The sequence below is a fragment of the Pleurodeles waltl genome, chromosome 10 (genome assembly GCF_031143425.1).
Source record: "Pleurodeles waltl isolate 20211129_DDA chromosome 10, aPleWal1.hap1.20221129, whole genome shotgun sequence".
Classification (NCBI taxonomy): Eukaryota; Metazoa; Chordata; class Amphibia; order Caudata; family Salamandridae; genus Pleurodeles; species Pleurodeles waltl.
Genome location: NC_090449.1, coordinates 1,027,275,348 through 1,027,287,718, shown reverse-complemented (window position 1 = coordinate 1,027,287,718; position 12,371 = coordinate 1,027,275,348). Strand labels below are relative to the sequence as shown.

General features: G+C 47.9%; 1 protein-coding gene across 4 annotated transcripts in view; it reads right to left on the bottom strand.

The window, feature by feature from the left end:
• The window catches only part of TCAIM (T cell activation inhibitor, mitochondrial), a 277,740-nt gene that overhangs the window by 204,033 nt on the left and 61,336 nt on the right, over positions 1-12,371 (bottom strand). The gene's annotated exons all lie outside the window — the stretch shown is intronic.

Here is a 12,371-nt window from a genome sequence, read left to right as displayed (position 1 = left end):
TACAAGAACACATAATATACCCTCATTCTGTCACCAAAAGGTTGTCAAGACTGCCCCTGTAGTACTCCTACATTCGCAAGATTTGTTCCCCCACTTACAGGGGCTTCACCTGCCCTCATACACCAGGTGTTCCACCACCCTACGACAATCCATATCCATTTGCCACTGTTACACACTTGGTAGTTAGGTCGTCCCCCACAAATGTACAATATTATGTTTCGCCACTGCAGATCCCAGACTGGACAGGAGTCATGGGGAACGTGCCCGGATTTTCCTCCACGCACATGTTCAAAGGGACCATTTTGACTGGGCCTCGGTACGAAAAACCGGCCCCTGCCTAAGACCATCCCAAACCCAGGTTTAGAAGTCCTTCAACCTTGGACAGTCCCAGTCCCAAAGAGCTTGCAAGACACCCCCCTGTAACACACACCCCTTGTTACACCTATCAGAGAAAGCCAGCCCCATCCTGTGTATAATTGCCCTTGTGTAGTAGAATCTGTGCAATAAGTGCAACTGCACTGATGGCAACTTCCCTGGGTGAGCGAATCGCCTTTTCCCATGCCTCATCCTCCATAACGCCTGCATCCACCTCCCAGGTCTCTCGAAGCTTCACCAGAGGATCAGGAGCATTGTGCATCAGTTTTCTCGAAGGGAGACTGCACTCTTATGCAGTGCTTCAGACAACACCTATTCTCTAGAGGCGAGCCATACTCTAATGGCATTAAGATATTAACAAATCTGGATCGGCCAAAAAGACAATTTAAATCAATACAAAAATTTGTTTTATATTATTAAGTAAAACAATTTTGTGATATCAATAAAAAATGGTTTATATAAAACATTATTATATTTATTACTGTTAACACCCTTTATCAAAGAAATAAAGATGTAGGCATCACAGACAAATGTAAAATGTCCCTAACCAAAGAAGCCATATCAGCAATTCTTATATGTCAAGAATTAAAGTTGATATAATCCTGCATCAGAGGTGTAAGCGACCTACAGCCTCCCCTGGAATATAGTGCTCTCGGACTGCCCCACAGACCTAATGCTTTACAATCCGCCCTAATCGAGGGCTCCCCCTGAGGGGCAAAAACCTGCTCATTAATATGTATCAGTTGGGAAGCCCAGTAATATTTCTCCAAATCAGGGATGGCAATGCCCCCATTATAACACCCCCTCGTGAATTTAGGGAGTGCTATCCTAGCTGAACCTTACACCCCCTTCCCAAAGAACTCGGGTGGAACCCCATATTGCAAATTTTGGAGAATGTAGAAGAGTTTTGTTAGGGTCATCATTTTATACAAAGCCGCCCTGACTAGAAGCAACAGGGGAGCTTCCACCAACGTTGCACATTGGCTCTAAATCAGTCGGGAAAACAAAAAAAACAAAAAAAGGAGAGAGAGAGAGAAGAGAGAGAGAGAGAAAAGAGAGAGAAAAGAGAGAGAGAAGAGAGAGAGAGAGAGAGAGAGAGAGAAGAGAGAGAAGAGAGAGAGAGAGAGAGAGAGAGAGAGAGGTGTCAGGTTGCCTGGTAACAAAGGCTGAGATATTTAAAGCCCACTTCCTCCACCACTAATCCCTATGAGAGGTGCGTCAATGCACATAAGGGCTAGAGAAGGGAATTTCCCCATTTGATCCAGATGCCTGAGTAAGCCCCAGAGATGGGCTATATGTAGAGGCCGGGGTGGGTGGATTCAGTAGTACTAATGTGCAAGAGAATATCATCTACAAAAAGGAAAATTCTATCCTCTCAACCCCCTCCCCAGTCCAGCGCAACCAGCGGGTCTGCCCGCACCAAGCACGCCAAGCGCTTCAGTGCCAGGGCAAATAACATCGGGGACAGTGGGCACCACTGCCTAGTGCCCTGGAGCAGCACAAACAGACTGGATCACATTCCATTGACTCTAATGTGTGTTAATTGTTCATAATACAGCAGCGTGATCCACCCGATATAAATAGGGCCAAATCCCATCTGGTCGAAGACATCTCATTGGAAATCCCATTCTAAGGTGTCAAAGCCTTGGCTGTGTCTAGGGACAGGACTGCCACAGGCTCAGTTCTGCTTTTGGTGCCCTCAATGCAAGCATATAATTGCTGTACATTTAGGGGTGTTCCTCTGGTACGCATAAAGCCCGAGTGATCAGGGAACACCAGTGTCTGTATTACCCTGCACACCCTGGTGGCCGGGAGGCTGCATTCCAAATTCAGAGGCAAGATTGGACTAGAGGAGGCACATATGTGTGGCCTGCCCTCTTTGTGGATCACTATGGTAGTAGGCAGACACTGGTCACGGGCAGTGCTTTAAATGGAAAAATAGAAGTGCAGGTACTCTGTACCAGAGTACCTGCTTGTTTCTGAGAAGTGCCGGTACTCTCCAATTAAAAGTATTACGTTTTTCTTGAGATGTGCCGGTACTCTCCCTCTCAAAATAAAAAAGTTCCGGTACTCAGTACCGGAGAGTACCGGCCCATTTAAAGCACTGGTCACGGGGAAAGTCACCCTGCCTCTTAGCAGCCCAGAACAAGTTAGAGATGTGGGGCCAGGTCGAGCGCCAATTCCTATATAGTTCTTCTGGTAGGCCGTTTGGGCCCTGGGCTTTTCCAGTCTTACTCTCTCTGATGGCTAGTACAACATCCTCTTCACAAATATGCACTTACATCTCATGCCTCCGCCTTAAGCTCCTGTACCCTCAGGTCACTCAGGAACTTCCTGATATCCATATTCAACTTTGTGGTGAACTTACTGTAGAGGGAAAGAGTAGCAGGCCGAAAATCTGTCTGCAATCTCACCAGTGTCCCTGATTACCTCGTGAGTTGCTGAACGCAGTTTCTGGACCCAGATTCTCTCCATCCCTCCCTCCCTCTCATGCCCAACCAAGCTAGTAGGGGTCCCACCTTATACCCACCTGGTATACCCTTCTCTGTGTGGCCAAAGCAATGCTGCGGGCTGAGTTCTCTGCCCTGCCCTGTCTCTAAATGAATTCTGCTTAAGCCAAAGCCTGTGACACTGCTCCGGCGTAAGGGAAGCACCCCCCATCAGTATCCAGGTTCAATATTTCTTTGTCTAGTCTGTCAGCTCACTCCCTTTTTCTCTTTTTTCCCCTCTGCTATCAGTGACATGGCTGGCCCCACAGGAGTGCCTTATAGGCCTCCTACATTGTAACCATGGAGTTCAGCACAACCATATTTTCCTGGAAGTACAATCTGGTACCTGTAGGAAGCTCTGTATCTATGTAGTGTACCAGTGTTAGGGGACACTATGCAGATAGTCCAGTGCGACCCTTATTGGCTAAAATAATGACCCTAAAAGCTCTCTTTTGTGGTAGCGTGGTCGAGCAATTAGGCTTATTAGAGGACAGTGTTAAGCATTTATTGCACACACACAAAGCCAGTAAGCGAGACACACACTCAATAAAGAAATCTGACACCAATTTATAAAAATAACACCGATTTTATATGAATTTAGATACCAAGATCATCGGAATCGGGTAAGTACAGGTACCTGGCAACGACTTACAGGACTGCTATTCTGGACTTTGGGTGAGTATGAAGCAAGATCCAAGGCCACACCAAGAGGTGTGTTATGCCATTAGGTGTCCAATTCACTTCAATGGAGATCGGTCCGGTCAGAAGGAGGCTGCAAGCAGGGACTGGAGGGCCAGTCCAGGGGAACCCATAAGAGGGGGCCTCGACCTTTGAGATTCTCAATCACATAGGGACACTGATGGCCCACTTCTCCTCGGGCTGTGGGGCTCAGACGCAGTGGTGTCTTTTGGCATCGGATTCCGGTGCAGGGGAAACTCGTGGCTGGAGGAGGCCTGCAGAAAGAGGCTGCAGGTGGCATCGGGAAGTCTACTGTTGGAAAACCCAAGGTGGGCTTTGGCTCTGGAGGGCCTGGGGATCTCGCTGGCACTACTGACCCACTTCAACTCGGGCTAGGGGCACAGGTGTTGTCAAGTGTCGGTTTTTAGCAGTCAGGAATCCTTGTGAGTCTTCTTTGGTGCATGCAGGGAGCAGGGAAGCAGCTCCGCTACTCCACAGGAGAACCTGGTTACTTCTCGAAGTGCTGGCAGTCCTCCCAGGCTTTTTGAGGCAGAACAGCTGCAGGATGAGTCGCCTGTAGTGCTATTGTCGAAGACAGGAGGCAGGCTGGTGAAGTTGGGGCCAAGTCAGTTGCTGCTCCTCAGTTCTTGCTTTTTGCGTCTCTTCACGTCCTTCTTCATCTTTAGTCCAGTGAATCTGAAGTCCTGGTATCAGGGGGTTCCCTAAATTTTCAATTTAGGGGCGTTAAAGGGGGTGAATGGTAGTAGCCAATAGGCTACTTACCTCTTGGGTTACTACACCCCCTACATGACCACTTCATTTGGGGGTGGGCATCACCCTGTCCCAGAATTCCTAATTCCACCTCACATAAGATGGTGGAATTTCTACTTTTGTGTTCACTTCATGCTGGTCACCTTAGATGTGTGTCCAGCCTGCCAGTGCAACATGCTCCCTGCATAGCTAATTTCTCACTTGTCCTTGTGCCAAATGGGCCTTAGGGCATGGGGTTGCCTCTCCCAGGTCTGGGGGAAGTGGGGCAGTCACATACCATAGGCGGCAGGGACTTGAAGTCCTTGGCTTTGGTATGCAGATTTACTAGCCATCCTGTTGGCAGAGATGATAACAACTTCTGGCAGAGTAGGCATTATGTCTAACCTCAGAAAGCAGAGGTTCTCACCTCTAGGGGGTTCAAAACTCATCTGTGGTGGCAGGATGGTGGAAACCAGTCAGCCAGAACAATGAAGGGCAACCAGATTTCAGGGGGCACCTCTAAGGTGCCTTCTAGGCGCATGTCATAATAAATCCAATACTGGTAGCAGTATGGATTTATTAAGGTGAGGTGTTGATACCAAACATCTCGTGCAGCCATCATTTAGCTGAGTCACTTGCGCTGACCAGTGTCCAGTACATGATTTAAGATGACTGTCCGGTCACTTGCAATGTCTAGGAATGGAACTAGACATCACAGGGGCATATGTGCTCTTGCAGATATGCCTCACATGTATTATAATGCACTCTGCCTTAGGGCTCTTAAGGCCTCCTCCAGGGGTATCTTACATATAATGCATACAGTGACTTTGGCATGGCACACTGACACTGACTGGCAATAGCAGGCTGTGTGCAATTTGTGTGTGTGTCCTAGGGTAGCACAGGTTATGCTGCAGCCCTTAGGGGCCCTTTTTAGTACCCATGCCCTAGTTACAAGGGGTACCATTTACTAGGGACTTACAGGCGTGCTAAAGTCCTGTGGCAATTGAAAACTATTAGACAGACCTTCCTTTTAGGGAAAGAGCACTGGCACTGAGGTCTGTTTGGCAGGCTTCAGTGCACTGTAAGAGTCTAAAATCAGCATCTAGTAGTTCTAAAAGGGGGCAAAGTGTGGGGGAGCTTCTGCAAAGAAGCCCAGTTACCTACAGTATCTTTCCTAATATTATTCAAAATCTCTTCCTTCACCAGGTACCAGGGTCCAGTTTGCATCCGCAGCTAGTCCCTAAGACCCGGCCCTGGAATTCCACCCAAAGTGGCTAACCAGCCAGGGATGCGCAAGTGGTGAGGAATTAGTCAATTCTGGTGGAGGTGTGGTGAGACCCCGAGTAGTTGGTGAAGCGCTTCTTCCCAGGGTTAAGAGCCCACCAAATGTCTCCCAGGCCCACAGTATGCATAAAAGCTGACTATACCTGCACAGAGAGTCATAGTCCATCGAGGCAGCCAGGATATGGTTAAGGTCACCCCCTCCTCCCCAGCACAAGAACACTGTCTAGGAAGTGAAGCAGGGCCTATCCCAGCTCTGTTAGGGTCTGTGCCTTCAATGTAGGTGGTACATACACCACACACACATTGAAAATCTTCCCATTGCATGTACCATTACATGCCCCCCTGCCCCTCCCCCGGCTATCAACCCAAGTATGTTGCAGGTTGAACGGGCTAGGTTTTTCCAGCAAGATCCCAATCCCTCTTGAATCTAAGGTGAAGCTCATGTGAGCCGACATTCTATATTCCTATCTATTTAACATTTAAATTTCAGTAACATTCAGTTGAGGTTCTTGGAGCATTACAATATCCAGACCATGACGGCCCAAGCTCTTCTTAAACACCCCTTTCTTAATCTTGTTCCGCAAGCCGTTAACATTTCAGGACATAAAAATGAATGTGTCAGCCCACACCATTTGAGAGGTGTGGCTTGTAGAGGCACTGAAAATAAAGTCTGTAGAGTTCTGGGGCATCTGGCCTCTTCATTGGCCTGCAGTGAGTCCAGGATAGCAAAAAGTAGTCATGCCAATGACATGGTAACTCTAACTCCCCCCACCCAACTACCCCACTCCCCTGTAAGACAGGCTTCAAACTGCCTGCCAGCCCTAATTCTCAGGGTGCCTGTCACCACAACAGCAGCATACCTCTCAAACTAACAAGAACTCCTTCACATGGCCAGTCAGAATTCCACAACAGAATCCTCTTTGACAAGTTATAGCTACAGTGCCTGCAGCAGTCTCCCCCGCTACGTTGAACAGCAAGCTTGCATAGTACTTAGAGAGGGCAGCCGCTGTCATTACTACAGCCAAGTCGGGCATCATAACAAGCATCCAGAGACCATTCACAGAGGCACCTTGACGCATCATGCACCCCCATCTGAGAAGAGGTGAGGAGAGCCCTCCTCATTCCAGTTCCCTCCCGCAAGCACATCAGGAGCCTTCCATCGGACCTCAGCCACTTCTCTGTCCGCATCAGGGAGTCTCAACACTTCAAACCTACCACCCTCTGACTGGGCACCCATCAGGGGGCCCACTCCCTCAGCGCATCCTCATACCCCTGGTCCCAGATTAGCCAGTCGCTGTTCCCTTCTGGTGTCCCGAGCTTATCTCCTCACAACCATGGACCAGCCCTTGAGCCAGTCCCACACCTCCTCAGGCATTCCAAAGTCCAGGACTTGCCCTCATAAAGCACCCTGAGCTGAGCAGGGAACAGCATCATGTACTTTACTTCCCTCTCATCAGTTTCCTCTTCTCGGCCAGAGGCTTCCGACTTGCAAAACAATTTAACACTGGGCTCCTCAGACACGCCCACTCCAAATCCTCTGGTCTTCTCTGAGGAGCACTCAGATAGATTGGTAAGTGGCAGATTTGGAGTCCAACTATGTCATCACCAATAAAACAAGCAATCTCTTCCTAATCAAGAAGAGGGGCAAAGGCTTTCATCTGGAGATCAACCCCTCAATGAGTGGCTGGTTTACCACCAATTCAAGAAGGAGGGGATCCATTTTTCAGGGATCCCCTTTGACCCAGAGACTGGATGGTGTGTCTCGATCTCAAGGATGCATATGTGACAATGAGTATCTACAAGCCTCACTGGAGGTTTTTTCAATTCATTTGGAAACAGAAGGTGTACAAGTTCACATCTCTACTATTTGGCTTGCTGTTAGGCCTTTGGTGTTTCAAAAAGGTTCTCAGAGTAGCAGTGGAGGGCATGGGGCATCCGCCCCATAGGAGATCTCAACAACATACCCATTATAGACCAGCACCAAGAAGCACTTTGTACACCGTTGACCATGACGGTGACCCTATTCTGGAGTTTAGAATTTGTCATCAACGAGGAACAATCCTCAATGTCACCCTCACAGATGGTGACCTTTTTGATAAACTCAGTGATGACCACTCCTAGCATACCCCTCACAAAACTGGGCAAGAACCCACACGAACTACGAAGGATGCCTTCCAGAACAAAGCCCTTACTGAGACACATCAGAAGAGTTGTAGGATTGTTCTTGTCTTCCATCCGGGCAATCTTCCCGAGACCACTGCACTACAAGGCCCTACAGAGGCTGAAGGATTTTTATCTGAGTGAGGGCCTCACCTACTAAGAATCTTTTAATTTCAGGAAAGATGCCAAAGTGGAAATAAGGTGGTGATGGAATGCGTGGAAAGTGATAGCCATTTCCAGATTGGTCCCAGAGCTAAAAAACAAAACAAAAAGAAACGGACGCCATATGTGGAAACTCGACTATAGGAGGAACATGGTCAGAGAAAGAACAACTACTTATCAATCACCTGGAGTTCCAAGTGAGATCCTTCGCCATAAAGTGCTAGACCAAGAAGAAACAACAAGGCTGTCTTCTTTTGAAAATGGACAATATCTCAGCAGTAAAGTATATAAATCAACCAGGCGGGCCTCACTTGAAAATCCTCACGGAGATTGCGAAACATTTCTGGCAGTTCTGCTTTCTACATCAGGTGGCAAGTACGGTGGAGTACCTTCCAGGCAAAGAGAATATGTGGCCAATTGGCATTCCAGATTCCTTCAAGATTCAAACATGTGGCAACTGGACCCAGAAATATTCAGGCAAATGAACAAGAGGTGAGGCCCTTCTCAGCAGATCTCTTTGCATCGTGTGTCAACCACCAATTATCCAGATATTTCAGATGGAGGCCAGAGTTGACTGATGCCTTTCATAAGGACTTGAATCTGGAACAGAGATATGACTTCACTCCATTTGCGATCTTCACACAAACCTTAGTCTGGATTTAACATCAGAAGATAGACGTGGTCATGATAACATCTATCTAGGGAACTTAAGTGTGGTATTCAGTTCTATTGGAGTTTTCCTGGGATTCTCCAATCCATCTACCCCACTATCTTCATATCTTGAAGAACCGAGACATACCGTCTCATCAGCTAGTTCTAGAGGGCACACTCAAACTCATGGCATGGAGAATCACAGGGGACAATGGAAGATGTCGGACGTTTGGAACATGCACAGAAACTCATTTACAGGGCATGCTATGAAGGCACACAGAAAAGCTACAGATCAGCCTGGAAAAGGTGGTTGGGTTGGTGTGTGCAATGATACAAGGATCCAATGGGGATGGGCATTGTCCAGATCCTACAGTTCATATTGGATCTGGCCTTGCAAGCCCTAGCTTACAGATCAGTAAATACATTTAGATCTGCTGTTTCTGCAGGACAGTTATTGAGGCCATGTAGGTAGGGGAACATCCTGTGGTAAGGACACTACTTAGAGGTTTAAGGCTTCCTTACCATTGGAGTCCAGGTACTCTAAATTGTGGGATATGAACACTGTTCTGTACATTTGAGTGTTGTGGCCTCAGAATACCTATTTAAACTGGAAGGAATTGCTGAGTAAGCTAGCAATAGTCTTATGTTTCATCTCATGTAGACGAGTTCCTAGCAGGGTGGCCACTTCTCAATGATTTACCTTCACAATATGAAGAAAGATGAAATCAGACAAAAAGGTGATTTCTTACCTAGCTTTTATTGATGCATTTAGTTGAATGCTTGAAGGCCTATGAAAGCATGACCACTAACAGAAAAACAGCTCCTGATAACTCTTCAGAAACCTTATAAAGAGGTCTACTCCCCAACTATAGCTAAGTACATGAGGTGGATCATGCATGAGGCAAGGACACACACTGCCATGTTTGGGACTCATTCAGCGATAGGCACTGTGGCGTTTAAGGCTTACAAACTGGGCGCAAGACTGGAAGATATTCTCAGAGTGGCAGACTGGTCCTAAGATTCACACTTAAGAGGTTTTACTTTAAATCTGCTGTGGACCTTGCCTCTTTGGTGGTAAGTAAGCTTTTAATTTGCACAAACCTCCCCTCCATTCCTGACAGAATGATAAATGTCCTAGAAAACGTAAAGTAAAATGTACATTCTACTAAGGACACAGAGGAAAGGATTATCTTACCCATTCTGCATATTCAATAGTCAGAAGGCCCCCACCATGTCTAATGACCGGCTGTAGAACATACGTATTGCTTTCACAGATCATTTCAACGTTATGTAGTAAGCAAATAAGTCTTGTTCTTTACATGATGAAAAATAAACAGACGGGCCATGGCCACGCTGGCGTCCAGTATGGCTGCGCAGCAGTGAAGATCCTGCTCCATTGGCCCTGAAACACAGAGTTTGGAGGTCCCTATACCCATGTTCACTCAATCCACGAATCCGGACTGCATCAGATCGCTCCCTGCACTCATACCCTGTCTCCTGTGCTAGGTAAGGCAGTGGATGGTGCACAAAACCCTGGAAGCCTATGCAGGCCCGACTCCTCGGAGGCCCCATGGTGTCGAGGCCACGAGCATGCCTGAGGACCAAGGCCTGCGGGACCCGCCGTGGCCCACTATGACAGGAATATTTCACCACTGACCGTGAACGGACCATGGGATGACTGTGGAGGGGCTCCAGGTTCGTGGGCGGACTCCAGTCGGAACTGCGGCCGTGCAACATTGCTGAGATGGAGTGGAGGATTGCTGGTGTGCGGCTTATGTTGTTGCCACATTGGAGGAAGGCCGCCACCCCCCCTACGACTGTGCAACACCCACCCTCCTTTGCTTCTTGTGGACCCAAAAGATCTTCCCCACCTGATACTTGGCGGCAAGGACGCACCGCGATGTTTATTCGGCTCCGGCTTCCTGAGCATTGGGAGCCATCCTACTCCACTCCTCTACTTGCATGTCATAACATGGCCTCCTCAACTGCCTGCCAAATGAAGGGAGGGGGGACATCTGAGCACACCCCGGAGCCAACACTGTGTTTATTGATTACAGACTGGCCTTGTCCTGCCACCTGCTATGTGGGCCCCCACAGTGTATAAAATAACAGTGACCAGCCATATTGTGAAGCACCTCATATCCGGCAAGGTCACCCATTTTATATATCTCAAGGACACTGGTACTTCTTTCATTAAAAAAACATAACAGGACCTATCTAAACTCTCCTTTCTGAGTGCCTTGGACTGTATACGTTTCACATACTGTAGGAAACTGTCTCGCTATACAGTACACTAAAATGAAGTGCACTGTGCAGAGTCCAGTGGATCCCCAAAGGTTTGCAAAGGCAGAAATAGATGGGTCTAGTGCTCTATTTGTGGTACTGTTGGCGAGCAATAGGTTTATCAAGGAGTGGTGTTAAGCATTTGTTGTACTCTGAGAGACAATAAATGAAACACACACTCAAAGAATAATCTGAGACCAATTTAGAAAAATAACTGTTGCTTTTATATATGCTTTGAACCAAAGAATTTCATTATAAGGTAAGCAGTTTTTAAATTAAAAATATTATTCAGTTCCAAAAATCTACACAGTGCAGTTTTTAGAGTCTTCAGTGTTAACGTATAGGAGGAAACAAGAATGCAGTTTTGCAGGTAAATACACAACTTACCAATCCAGTCTTTGGGGTTTTAGGTCAACACCAGGCAAGGTTCAAATCAGCACCAAGAGTGCACACCCAGCAGCACGGGTGCAGCCGGGTGCTGAGGTTGAATTCGGAGTCAGTGCCCAATGTTATTCAATAGAGACTGCAGGTGAATGAAGATGCACTGCTCACAGGTAAGTAAAAGCGGTGTCAGAGGTTGGTCGTCTGGGGTCAAGGTAAGCACACGGTTTGCCACAAGGTAGCGCCAAACTTATACCCTCAACGGCACAGGGGCAACTGAATGCAGAGTGACAACACAGCATTGAGTGCCCAATGTTAACCAATGGCGAGAAGGGTGAAAGATGAAGCCCTGCTCACAGGTGAGTAGAGCGGAGTCGGAGTTGAGGTAAGCACAAGGGGGGCGGGGCTACAAGGTAGCACCAAACTTACACTCTCAGCGGCACAGGGGCAACCGAATGTTAACCAGAAGGGGAGATCAGTTTTAGAAAAAGCTGCAGGCTCTGGCCAGGAGGCCAGGCAGGGACAACGCACACCTGCCCAGGTAAGTAGAGATGCCAGGGGTTGTAGGTACACCAATGGTCCATCTCCGCAAGGCCAAGGGGCTCCGCATGCAAGGGTTTCTTTGCGCATCGGAAAAAGGTTACCGGGCAGGTCACAGTCAGGGTGAGTCCACGGTTTGAGGCTGCAAGCACCACTGTGAAGTCCAGCAAGGGTCAGCCCATGGTAGACTCCTTTTCAGAAGCTCTGGGGAACCTTCACAGGACTGGTGGGCCACTTGGACTAGGGCTGTGGGCGTCGGGTGCAGAGGTGGATCCAGAGATGGTTCAGCAGTACCTCAGGCAGACGTCTTCTTCTTTTGAGTTGGTTTCTTTTGGACAGGTCACTATTCACTGGAGTTCTTGGTCTTTATTGAAGGGAGACAGTCCTCCCAAAGGCTTTCAAGGTCACTGCGCTGCAGGATAAGTCATCTTCTGTTACAGGTTCCTCGAGGACTGCAGACAGGCCAGTAGGGCTGGGGCCAAGTTAGTTAGTGTATTCAGGCTTCTCCGCTGGTGCGACTCCTGTGGTGCCTGGCTCTTCTTAGGTCGACAGGAATCTGAGTTCTAGGGTTCAGGGGTGCTACAAAATACTCAATTTAGGGGTGTTACAGAGAGTGTC